This window comes from Lathyrus oleraceus, chromosome 1, assembly GCF_024323335.1.
Source record: "Lathyrus oleraceus cultivar Zhongwan6 chromosome 1, CAAS_Psat_ZW6_1.0, whole genome shotgun sequence".
NCBI classification, from domain to species: domain Eukaryota; kingdom Viridiplantae; phylum Streptophyta; class Magnoliopsida; order Fabales; family Fabaceae; genus Lathyrus; species Lathyrus oleraceus.
In genome coordinates this window covers 79,279,354-79,291,053 of record NC_066579.1, presented here as the reverse complement: position 1 = coordinate 79,291,053, position 11,700 = coordinate 79,279,354, and positions in this window count along the sequence as shown.

Sequence of the window (11,700 nt, the reverse complement as noted above, 5' to 3'; positions counted from 1 at the left end):
TGTCTAAGGAAGAGGTATCATCGAGCAAGAAGTATGGTAGCAGTTTCGCTAGAAAGAAGGAAGGAAAAACTAATGCAGTGTCAATAGGGAGGCAGAGAAGGCCTCATGTCAAAATAAGTCTACAACCACGTCAACATCATCATCAAGTTTCATCAGTTATGCCGGTATTTTCTAACAGTCAATTTGTTCCAGTTCAACAACAACATCAATAACAGCCACAACAAAGAACAAACAACTACAACAACAACAACAACAACAACAATAATCAACAACAACAGAGTTTCGAGAGGAAGAAGGTCTCTTTTGACCCTATTCCAATGTCATATGCCGAACTTTATCCATCTTTGGTTCTCAAGAGCCTACTCCAACCAAGGAATCTGCCACAAATTCCAGAACCACTTCCATGGTGGTATAAGCCAGAACTCTGTTGTGCCTTTCATCAAGGAGCTCCTAGCCATGATATCGAGAATTGTTAACCTTTGAAGTATGAGGTCCAGAAGCTAGTAAAGAATGGGATGGTGTCCTTTGAGGACCGTGCGTCGAATGTGAAAGCAAACCCATTGCCTTCTCATGGTAATTCCTCTGTTAATATGTTAGATGGTTGTCCAGGAAGTTTCCGAGTGTTTGATGTGCGGTGTATTCGTAGGTCCTTGGTGGAGATGCATAGGACTTTGTGTACCATCAGTGATTGTGAGCACGAACATGACATTTATGCAATTTGCAGTGTAAACCCCCGTGGGTGTTTAATTGTCAAGAGAGATATCCAGAAGTTGATGCATGAGAATGTAATCCAGATTCAACAGGCGAGGGATATAGATGGTGTCAATGTGATAGTACCAGTGTTTAAGACCCCTGAGCGGGTAATGATTCAATTTGATAGTAGTAGCAACAACAAAGTAAATAGATCGGTATCACCGTTGGTAATACGATTAACGGGCCCAATCTCATATGCATCCGATAGAGTTGTTCCGTATTAGTATAACGCTACCATGGTGGATATTGGTCAAGAGGTTCCGTTGCCTACGACCAATTCTGTTGTGAACATTGGTGATGCTACGAAGGTGGCCCGTAGCGGTCATGTTTTTGGTCCCGTTTTCCCAAAAGATTTAGAAGATGTTGGTAAGAAGGTTGAGGTACCTGTAGCAAATCCAGTTAATGCTCCGAAGTGTCAGTCTGGTGAATCCAGCAATTTGAAGCCTAGTGATGATGATGAGGTATTAAGATTGATAAAGAAGAGTGAATTCAATATGGTGAAGCATCTGCTCCAAACTCCTTCAAAATTTCAGTGTTGTCTCTGCTCATGAATTCTGAAGTGCACAGAGAAGCATTGCAAAAAATATTGGAGCAAGATTATGTTGAACATGATGTAACAGTGGATCAGTTTGACCATATTGTGGCTAACATCACTTCCTGCAACACTTTGAGCTTTTGGGATGAAGAACTTCCTGAGGAAGGCAGAAATCACAACCTAGTATTGCATATATCGATGAATTGTAAGGAGGATGCATTGTTAAATGTGTTGGTTGATACCAGTTCTTCGTTAAATGTGCTCCCCAAGTCAACTCTATCAAAATTATCGTATCAAGGCGCTCTTATGAGATACAGTGGCGTGATCGTCAAAGCTTTTGATAGTTCTCGCAAGACTGTTATTGGTGAGGTGGACCTTCCAATGAAGATAGGTCCGAGTGATTTCCAAATTACTTTTCAAGTAATGGACATCCACCCGGCCTATAGCTGCTTGTTAGGAAGGCCATAAATACACGAAGCTGGGGCTGTAACATCCACTCTGCATCAAAAGTTGAAGTTTGCGAAGAATGGCAAGCTCGTCATCATGGGAGGAGACAAAGCACTGTTGGTGAGTCACTTGTCGTCTTTCTCATACGTGGAAGCTAAGGATGAGATTGGAACCCCATTCCAAGCTCTATCTATTGCTGAAGAGAAGAAAGTTGGGGAACCTATGTCCTCTTTTAAAGATGCTTAGAAGATTGTTGAAGATGGAAGTTCTGATCAGTGGGTCGGATGGCAGAGGTCGCCGAAAACAAGAACCGAGCCAGTTTGGGTTTCTAGCAAGGGAGTTTTGTTGTCAAAACTGAAGAGGTGCAACCTAATTTCCGCAACGGAGGGTTCATTCATGGTAATGAACAACACTCAACTGTTGTGATTGAGGGGGTGAAGATGAAGACTGCACCAATTTTGTGACACATGAAAAACCTTGTAACAATTGGATCGTTGTCGATGTTCCTATTATTGTTCATCGCTCTAAGTAATTGTTTTTATTATTTTTGAAAATCCTTCTCCTATTCCTAAGGGAGAAGCGAACATTATTGGGCACATTTCAAATTAATCATAAAAAAAATGCAATTCTATTCATCCACATCTATGATGTTTTTATTTTTACTTTTTGCTTTTCTGAAAATGGTAATCACAAAAAAACATGAATAAATAAATAATAATTGTCCATCTGCATAATATTTTGTCACAATTCACTTCTCTAAAATCAAAATATCAAATCATTATGCAGGTTAGTTTCTAAACCCATTCAATACAATGATCCTACTCCTTCTCCAAACTTTGAATTCCCTGTGTTTGAGGCTGAGGAAGAAGGTGATGAAGAAGTGTCTGATGAATTAACTCGTCTATTTGAGCACGGGGAAAAATCCATTCAGCCATTCGAAGAGCAGATTGAATTAGTCAACTTGGGCTACAAAGATGATGTGAAGGAAGTCAAGATTGGGTCTCGACTGTGTCCAGAGGTTAAGAAGGGGTTGATTGATCTTCTTCGAGAGTATTCTAATGTGTTTGCTTGGTCCTATCAAGACATTCCTGGTTTGGATTCTGAGATTGTGGAGCATAGATTGCCGTTGAAGCCAGAATGCCCGCTAGTCAAGCAGAAGTTGAGGAGGACTTATCCTGATATGGCAGTGAAGATCAAAGAAGAAGTACAGAAGCAAATCGATGTCGATTTGCTTGTTGCTGCTGAGTATCCGCAGTGGGTGGCCAATATTGTGTCGGTTCCTAAGAGAGATGGAAAAGTCTGTATGTGTGTTGATTATAGATATTTGAACAAAGCTAGTCCTAAAGATGATTTCCCGCTGCCACACATTGATATGTTGGTAGACAATACAACTAAGTCCAAAGTATTTTCATTTATGGATGGATTTTCCGGTTATAATCAGATTAAAATGGCACCCGAAGATATGGAGAAGACCACATTCATACACCCTAGGGAACATTCTGTTATAGAGTGGTGCCTTTCGGTTTAAAGAATGCTGGTGAAACCTACCATAGAGCAATGACCACTCTTTTTTATGATATGATGCACAAAGAGATTGAAGTCTATGTTGATGACATGATTGCTAAATCTAGTGATGAAGAAGAGCATGTTGAGCATTTTTTGAAGTTATTCCAACGTTTGAGGAAGTACAAACTCCGCTTGAATCCCAATAAATGTACCTTTGGTGTTCTTTCTGGTAAGTTGATGGGCTTTATTGTCAGCGAGAAGGGTATTGAAGTTGATTCTGCCAAGGTCAAAGCAATACAAGAGATGCTTGCGCCCAAAACTGAGAAGCAAGTTAGAGGTTTTATCGGCCGCTTGAATTATATCTCAAGATTCATTTCTCATATGACTGCCACATGTGCACCTATATTCAAGCTTCTTCGGAAAGATCAGTCTTGTGATTGGACCGAGGATTTCCAGAAAGCTTTTGACAGTATCAAAGAGTATTTGCTTAAGCCTCCGATTCTGTCTCCACTTGTTGAAGGGAGACCGTTAATCATGTATTTGACTGTACTTGAAGAGAGTATGGGTTGTGTCCTTGGTCAGCAAGATGAAACTGGAAAGAAAGAATATGTTATTTACTACCTCAACAAGAAATTCACTGACTGTGAGACTCAGTATTCTATGCTTGAAAAGACTTGTTGCGCATTGGCTTGGCCTGCTAAGCGTCTGCGTCAGTATATGTTGAATCATACTACTTGGTTGATATCCAAAATGGATCCAATCAAGTATATTTTTGAGAAGCCTGCTTTAACCGGGAGGATTACCCGTTTGCAGATGTTGTTATTAGAGTATGAGATTGAATACCGATCTCAAAAAACGATTAAATGTAGTGTCTTGGCGGACCATTTGGCCCACCAACCGATTAAAGATTATCACTTAGTGCAGTATGATTTTCCTGATGAAGAGATCTTGTACTTGAAAATTAAAGACTATGATGAACCATTGCTTGAAGAAGGGCCAGAACCTGGTTCCCGTTGGGGCATGGTATTTAATGGAGATGTTAATAAATATGGTAATAGAATTGGGGAAGTGATTATTACTCCTCAAGGCACTCATTTTCCATTTACAGCTAAATTGACTTTCAAGTGTAAAAATAATATGACTAAGTATGAAGCTTGCATTATGGGGCTTGAAGAAGCCATTGATCTCAGAATCAAGTATCTTGATGTCTATGGAGATTCAACTTTGGTTGTGAATCAGATCAAACGTGAATGGGAGATGAATCAACCAGGTTTGATACCACATAGAGATTATGCAGGGAGGATTTCAACTTTCTTTATAAAGGTTGAGTTTCATCATATTCCTCGAGATGAAAACCGGATGGTATTCCTCGAGATGCAACGTTGGCTTCAATGATTATATTGAAGTTCTGGAATGAAGTTTCCAATCTCACGGTGACGCGTCTTGATAGGCCAGCTCATGTGTTTGTTATTGAAGAGATCAAAGATGAAAAGATGTGGTATTTTGATAACAAGTGTTTCCTCCAAAGTCAGATTTACCCGTCTGGGAAATCTTTGAAGGATAAGAAGACTTTGAGAAGACTAGCTAGCAATATTTACCTAAACGGTTATGTGCTTTACAAGAGAAACTTCGATATGGTTCTGCTCAGATGCATGGATAGACACGAAGCAAACCTATTGATGACTGAAGTCTATGAAGGTTCCTTTGGTACTCATTCCAATGGACATGCCATGGCAAAGAAGATGTTGAGGGCAGGTTACTATTGGCTGACAATGGAATCTGACTATTGCAAGTTTGTGAAGAAATGCCACAAGTGTCAAATCTATGCATACAAGATTCATGTTCCTCCGACACTGTTGAATGTCATTTCCTCTCCATGGTTCTTCTCCATGTAGGGAATCGATATGATTGACATGATTGAGCCCAAAGCTTCGAATGGACATCGTTTCATTCTAGTGGTGATTGACTACTTCATAAAGTGGGTTGAAGCAGCATCGTATGCAAATGTAACCAAGCAAGTTATTGTGAGGTTTATCAAGAATCAGATTATATGCCGGTATGGTGTGCGAGTAAGATCATTATTGATAATGGATCTAACTTGAATAATAATATGGTTGAAGCTCTTTGTAAAGACTTCAAGATTGCACATCATAATTCTTCTCCCTATAGACCCAAGATGAATAGGGTTGTTAAAGCTGTAAACAAGAACATTAAGAAGATCATCCAGAAGATGGTTGTGACGTACAAGGATTGGCATGAGATGCTCCCATTTTCTTTGCACGGGTATCATACATCCATCTGCACTTCAACAGGGGAAACCCCTTTCTCACTTGTTTATGGTATGGAAGTTATGCTCCCAATAGAGGTCGAGATCCCATCATTGCGTGTTTTGATGGAAGCCAAGTTGACAGAAGCTGAATGGTGTCAGACTAGATATGACCAGTTGAATTTGATTGAAGAGAAGAGGTTAACAGCCATGTGTCATGGTCAGTTGTACCAGCAGAGAATGAAGAAAGCGTTTGATAAGAAGGTCATACCTCGTGTGTTCAGAGAAGGTGACCTTGTGGTCAAGAAGATTCTATCTTTCAAACCAGATTCTAGGGGAAAATGGATTCCTAATTATGAAGGCTCATATGTTGTTAAGAGAGCCTTTTCGGGCGGTGCTTTGATTCTTACAACTTGGATGGTGAAGAGTTCACGCATCCTATGAATGCCGATGCAGTCAACAAATACTTCGCCTAAAAAGAAAAGAACAACTCGATAAGTTGAAAACTCGAAAGGGCGGCTTAGGCAAAAATTAGCGTCTCGGTGGATTGAAAACCTGAAAGGGAGATCCAGGCAAAATTTAAAGACATAAAAACAGAAAATTTATCCCGATAAATTGAGTACCCCACCTTGGGGCAATTTATGCAAAAATTAGGGAACATGACTAGTAACTGCATCCTACTGATCTTCAGTCTTGAAAACTTTCTTGAGCACAATATTTGGTTCTGATTCATCTTCAACCAAAGCCAAGAGCACAATGGATATTGAAGTCGGTAGAAGGATTAGTGATAATTGTATTCAATGTAACCCTTTTCCATGTAAATTACCATTTTCAACTTTTGTAAAGATCTATGGAGTCTTGTCATTTACAGACTACCATTCTATTAAATAAAGTTGAGCATTTTATCCAATTGTTTCTACTCTTATTTATCTTTCATCCGAATAGATTTAAATTTTTATGATGATCGTTTTGAAATTAATTTTTAAATCAAAATCATGTTTTCTTAAACAATAAAAGCTTATACTTTAAGAGCAATCAATTTCATTTAAGGAATATCAACAACGGTCTAAAAATTGGTAATCCCTAAGATGCGAAGCATTATTGGTTTTCCTCAAGCAGTTGGAGTAAGCTCTATGTTTTCCCAGTAGCGTTTCAGCATCTCCAACCGAATTTTTGTTGGTTTCTCCAGCCGAGTCTACATTTTGCCTCCCGTGAGTTGTAGGCGCGTTTTCTCAGTTTGCGGGGATCTAGAACAAGATTATGGTTTCCCCTCAAGTCTCCAGTGGATCTCATGAAGCACTGATTCTAGAGTAGTATGTTGGATCCTCTGCAAGGTTGTCTCCCATTTGATATCGTGTTGACCTAAAATTCCCCGCAGAGTTGATAGTGCAGCTTCTCAGCAGATCTTCCTTCTTTCCTAGCTAGGGTTGAGCCTTTGAGACTGTTGATTCGCGTTCTCCTCCTCCAGTTGGTTCTCTCCTATTGAGATTGGCTGAGCATTTTATTGATGATTCAAACCAACAACAGTTGTATCCTTTGTGATTGTTTTATCAGCATAATCATCATATATACATATTCATATACATTCATGAATTTCATTATTACATTATTATTTGAATTTTGTGATTCATTATTTCATTATCCTTTTCTATGGTGGAATCATTTTCCCCCCGCAGATCCAGTGTGTTTGTCCTCTTTCAATTATATAGTGTCAGCCCCCTAAGTAGAAAGAATTTAACCTTTCTCATTCCCCACTGAGTTATTTCTTCGTGGATGATTATTATTTCAGTTTCCTCCCAGTTGATTATCTGGATGGAGCCACTCTCCCTGAGTTATGTCCTCATCGGGCTGAGTCTTTGATTGACTGTTTCTTTCTAGATCTTACCTAGATAGGTGCTTTTGGTCCCCTTGGGAGTATATTACCAAGTAACTGGTAATATTCTTCTCGATTAGCGAGTATTTTGCTTTTGCTCAATACCCGACAAGAGTAACCTGTTTCCCTAGCAGGTTCGTTTTCACGTTTCCCCAGGAAGTCTATCCTTGATATGTTCATGCTAACTGATGACAGATATTTTCTTCCCCTGCTTTAAGTTTATCCTTGATATGTTCATCCTAACCGATGATAGATATTTCTCTTTATGTTATTCTACCCAGTAAAAAGGTAGTTGTAATCCCTATTTCATTCCCAGAGGGTTAATCCTTGATATGTTCAACCTAACCAATGACGGGTTTCCTCCTCTTTGCGGTCTTCTACCCAGTAGCCGGTAGTTGTAAATTCTGCTTCCCCTTGTGGAGTCTATCCTTGATATGTTCACTTTAACCGGTGACGGATATTCTCTCTTTTGGTTTTATATCCAATAACTGATAGATGTAATTCCTATTTCTCCCCTCAGAGTCTATCCTTGATATGTTCATCGTAACCGGTGACGGGTATCCTCTTTTGGTTTTCTATCCAGTAATTAATAGATGTAATTCCTGCTTTTCCCCGACAGTCTATCCTTGATATGTTCATCTTAATTGATGACGCATATTCTTCCTTTTGAGTCTATCCTTGATATGTTCACTTTAACCAATGATAAATATTCTCTCTCTTTGGTTTTCTGCCCAGTAACCGGTAGTTGTAAATCCTATTTTGGCTTTTCCTAGAAATTTATTCTTACCCAGTAACCGATAATGAATATAACTTCTGGCGATCCTTCAGCGAGTCATCCTTGATATGTTTACCCTAACTGGTAACGGATGTCCTCTCTGACAGATTTTGTTATCTCCTTACCCAGTAACCGAGAGTGGATAATACATTTATGTTACTCCTGTGTTGAAGATTATCTCTTCCCCAGTTATGTCTGAGTGCGTATTTCCTCGGTGAAATCGTTTGTTCCTGCTTGGTTCGAGTATTTCAGGTTTGTTCTGATCTACCTGTTTCCCCTGCAGATGTTCCTTTTATTCCCCGACTGAGTCTTTCCACTAATTTATTTCCGTTGAATCCCTCGTGTCCCCCAGCAGTTTTAAGCCGTAGTCTGGCCTACGCGTATCTTTTATCCTCCAAAGTCTCTATATCCCCAATGAGTTTTCTTATGGAACGCATTATGCTCCTGCGGACTTTCAGTCTCTCTGGATTCTTTTCCTTTGTGGCAACCTTTTCCCCACAGAGATTATTTTTAACATTTCATAACATATGCATCATGAGGTCTCTTAAGGACCAAAATTTGCTTATATTGTTGTTATTTAAGTCCATTCTACTGAGTCGATACGAAGATTTTAACCTTCATTTCCTCAGCTAGAACGTCCTTAAATTAGGGCAGCTGTAAGACACCAATTTTGACCCTAAGATTCATCATGCTATTTCTCATCATATGCATTAGCATTGGGATCACACCTTGGAATTCTCCTTACCCCTCTTTCATTGGGTTTGCATTAGAAGAGATCACCAAGCACTTTTGATTGTATCATACTTCATTTTTTATTATTTACTAACCAAAATACCAAAAATATATCAATGTATAGCTTGTTACTTTTGTAGGTAGTATGTATGTTCACCTATGCTCTATCAAGCTCATATCTAGGGTTTAAGACCCTCATTTCAAGGATCTCAATGAAGAATTGGTTTACATTGGCTCTAATCATCATATATGAATCCCCATGATCTTCACATGTTATTTTGATCAAGAAATCATCAAGAGTTTGGAGTTGGTTTTCCTTGGAAACCCTAATTCATCTGGGTATCTTGTGTGACTTCTTCAATAAGTTTATCTAGCAATTGATCAAATATTTCAAGGTATACTTCACCTTACATCATCTTATGCATATATGATCCTCCATGAGTTCCAAAAGTCAAGAGAATGTCAAGCTAGCAAGTTGGTTCATGGTGGTTGATCAGAGAAAGTCAATTGGTCAAAACTGAGGTTCCCTAGACCCTATCTCCTACAATGTTTGTCGTATGAAAATGATTCCAAGAGAAACGTTACTCTAAATGACATTCCAAACAACTTTCATGTTGACATCTAGAACTAATTTTGCTTGGAAAGTCAGTTTTTATGGTGAAAGATTATAGGTCATTTTGTCTAAACCCTAGTTTGGAGGTCAACTTCCCAAGACCATAACTTGCTCAATTTTTATGAGATGAAAGCCATTCAAATTTAATGATCATTTTCAAGATGTCTACTTCAACTTTTATGTTTGGAGGAAGTGAAAATTCAACTTGAAAATGCATGTGCCAAGAGGAAACATTATAGGTCATTTTGGGCCAATACCATTGAACAAGTGATTTTCCTCAACTTCTAAAATGCATAACTCCTTCATGCCAAATCTAAATAAGGTCAAATTGGTAACCAAATTGAAAAGGTTTGAAAGAGTTACAACTTTGATGAAGGAACTTTTCCCATTTGAAGTCCATAGGAAAAGTTATTCAAGGTGGAAGAAGTGAACATTTGACTTGGGACTTAAATTTTTTTCAAATATGTTTGATTTCCCAAACTTCCACCTCAAAATTCATCATGATCCAAGATTCAAATGAAAAAGTGTTAGACATTAAAGTTGTTCCCCTTGATTTCACCTTTCCAAAGCATCCAAGATTATCTCATTTGGACTAAAATTGAAGGACTTGCATATGGCTTCATTATGGGAAGTGTTTTGGCAAGATTGAACTTCACATGATCATTTCCATTTGCATGCTTGCACATGATGGTTTCAGCAGACTTTGTACACGATTTGGAATTGGATTGCATCATCCTCAAAGCCTAAATGATTGCTCATGCACCCATGCAAGGAAGTTGCTGACTTTGTCTAATTTCCAAGTGGTGCAAATATCAAACACATTGCCTATTTAAACAAGCTTAAGGCTTCAGATTCATCATCAACACCTTGCCCAAACTTTGCCTAACCAATGCAAACCCTCACTGCCATAGAATTTTCTAAGATTTCTCTTGAAATGGAGCTTGAACTTCACCATATGTTTGGAAGTTCAAACTCCAGAAATTCACTTCAACTTTCATTCCATTTGGTTTCTGCAAGCAAGAGGAGGAGAAATCAATCAAATCCAAATCAAGATCAAGTGAAATTGGACCAACTCAAAGGTGATTTTTCAGAAACTTCTCCTCTTTGATTCTCTCTCAATTATCCACTATTCTTGTTGATTTTTGGTTTTCTGAAGTCCTACCAATGTAGGCAACAAGATTGAGTTGCTTTGAGGTCAAATCGAAGCAACTCAGTTCATGATCCTCAAAATTCAACTCCCTGTATCTTCTCGTATACTTTGAGTTAGACAAAATTGAGGCCAGATTCGAGCTCCTGAGCATTTTTTCTTTAAATTCATGTCTTGCTTTTTCATTTTGGTGATGGTTGAAGGTGGACCAGTCCGGTGAGGTCCACCAGAGAAGATGACCAGAGCTCTGGCTCTGGCGATATGTTGGAAGCATCTCAACCATATGATCCATTTAAATTGTTTTAATCGTGTGCATAGGTTTTGATTACCATGCGTGCATCTCATTTGACTAAGGAACACATAGAACACGCACTATGGACCATCTGAGCTGCCACCTCAATTAATGAGGGAGATCAGATGGTCCACGTAGTTTTGAATTTTTGAATTTTCATTTTTATTGATTTATTTTCATTAATTCATTATTGATCCAAAAAATATGGGACTTTCACCAAAAAAATTCAAATATTTTTCTCTTTCATTTTCTGAATTAAAATTATTTTTTGGATTAATATTAATATTTTTCATGATTTAATTATTTTTGTGCATATTTTTAATTGTTTAAAAATACTTCTGACTTTTCAAAATGAGTGAAATTTTTTCTCCAAGGTCCTTTGACATAGTTTGACCTATGATAAATCTCTTGGCCATTTATTTGGTGTTTTGAAGAGGTTTTAGGTTTTTGGTAAAACATAATTTAATTTAATACATTTTTAATTGATTTTTAACTTGTTTAATTGAAAATAAATTATGTTGAGCCATTTTTTATTGACTTGTGAAGTTTAACTATGTGTTTGGGCCTTGGTCAAGGTTGATTTGACTTTTGTTGGATTAAAATCATTGGATTTAGGGGATTGATGAAATGTACATTTCATCTCCCAAAATGAATGAATGATTTTAATTTGATAAAACTCCCCCCATGACCAATTTGTGTTTGTCTCATTTCCCCTTCCTCTTCATCTTCAATCCCTTTCTATCCCATTCCTCCCATTGGCC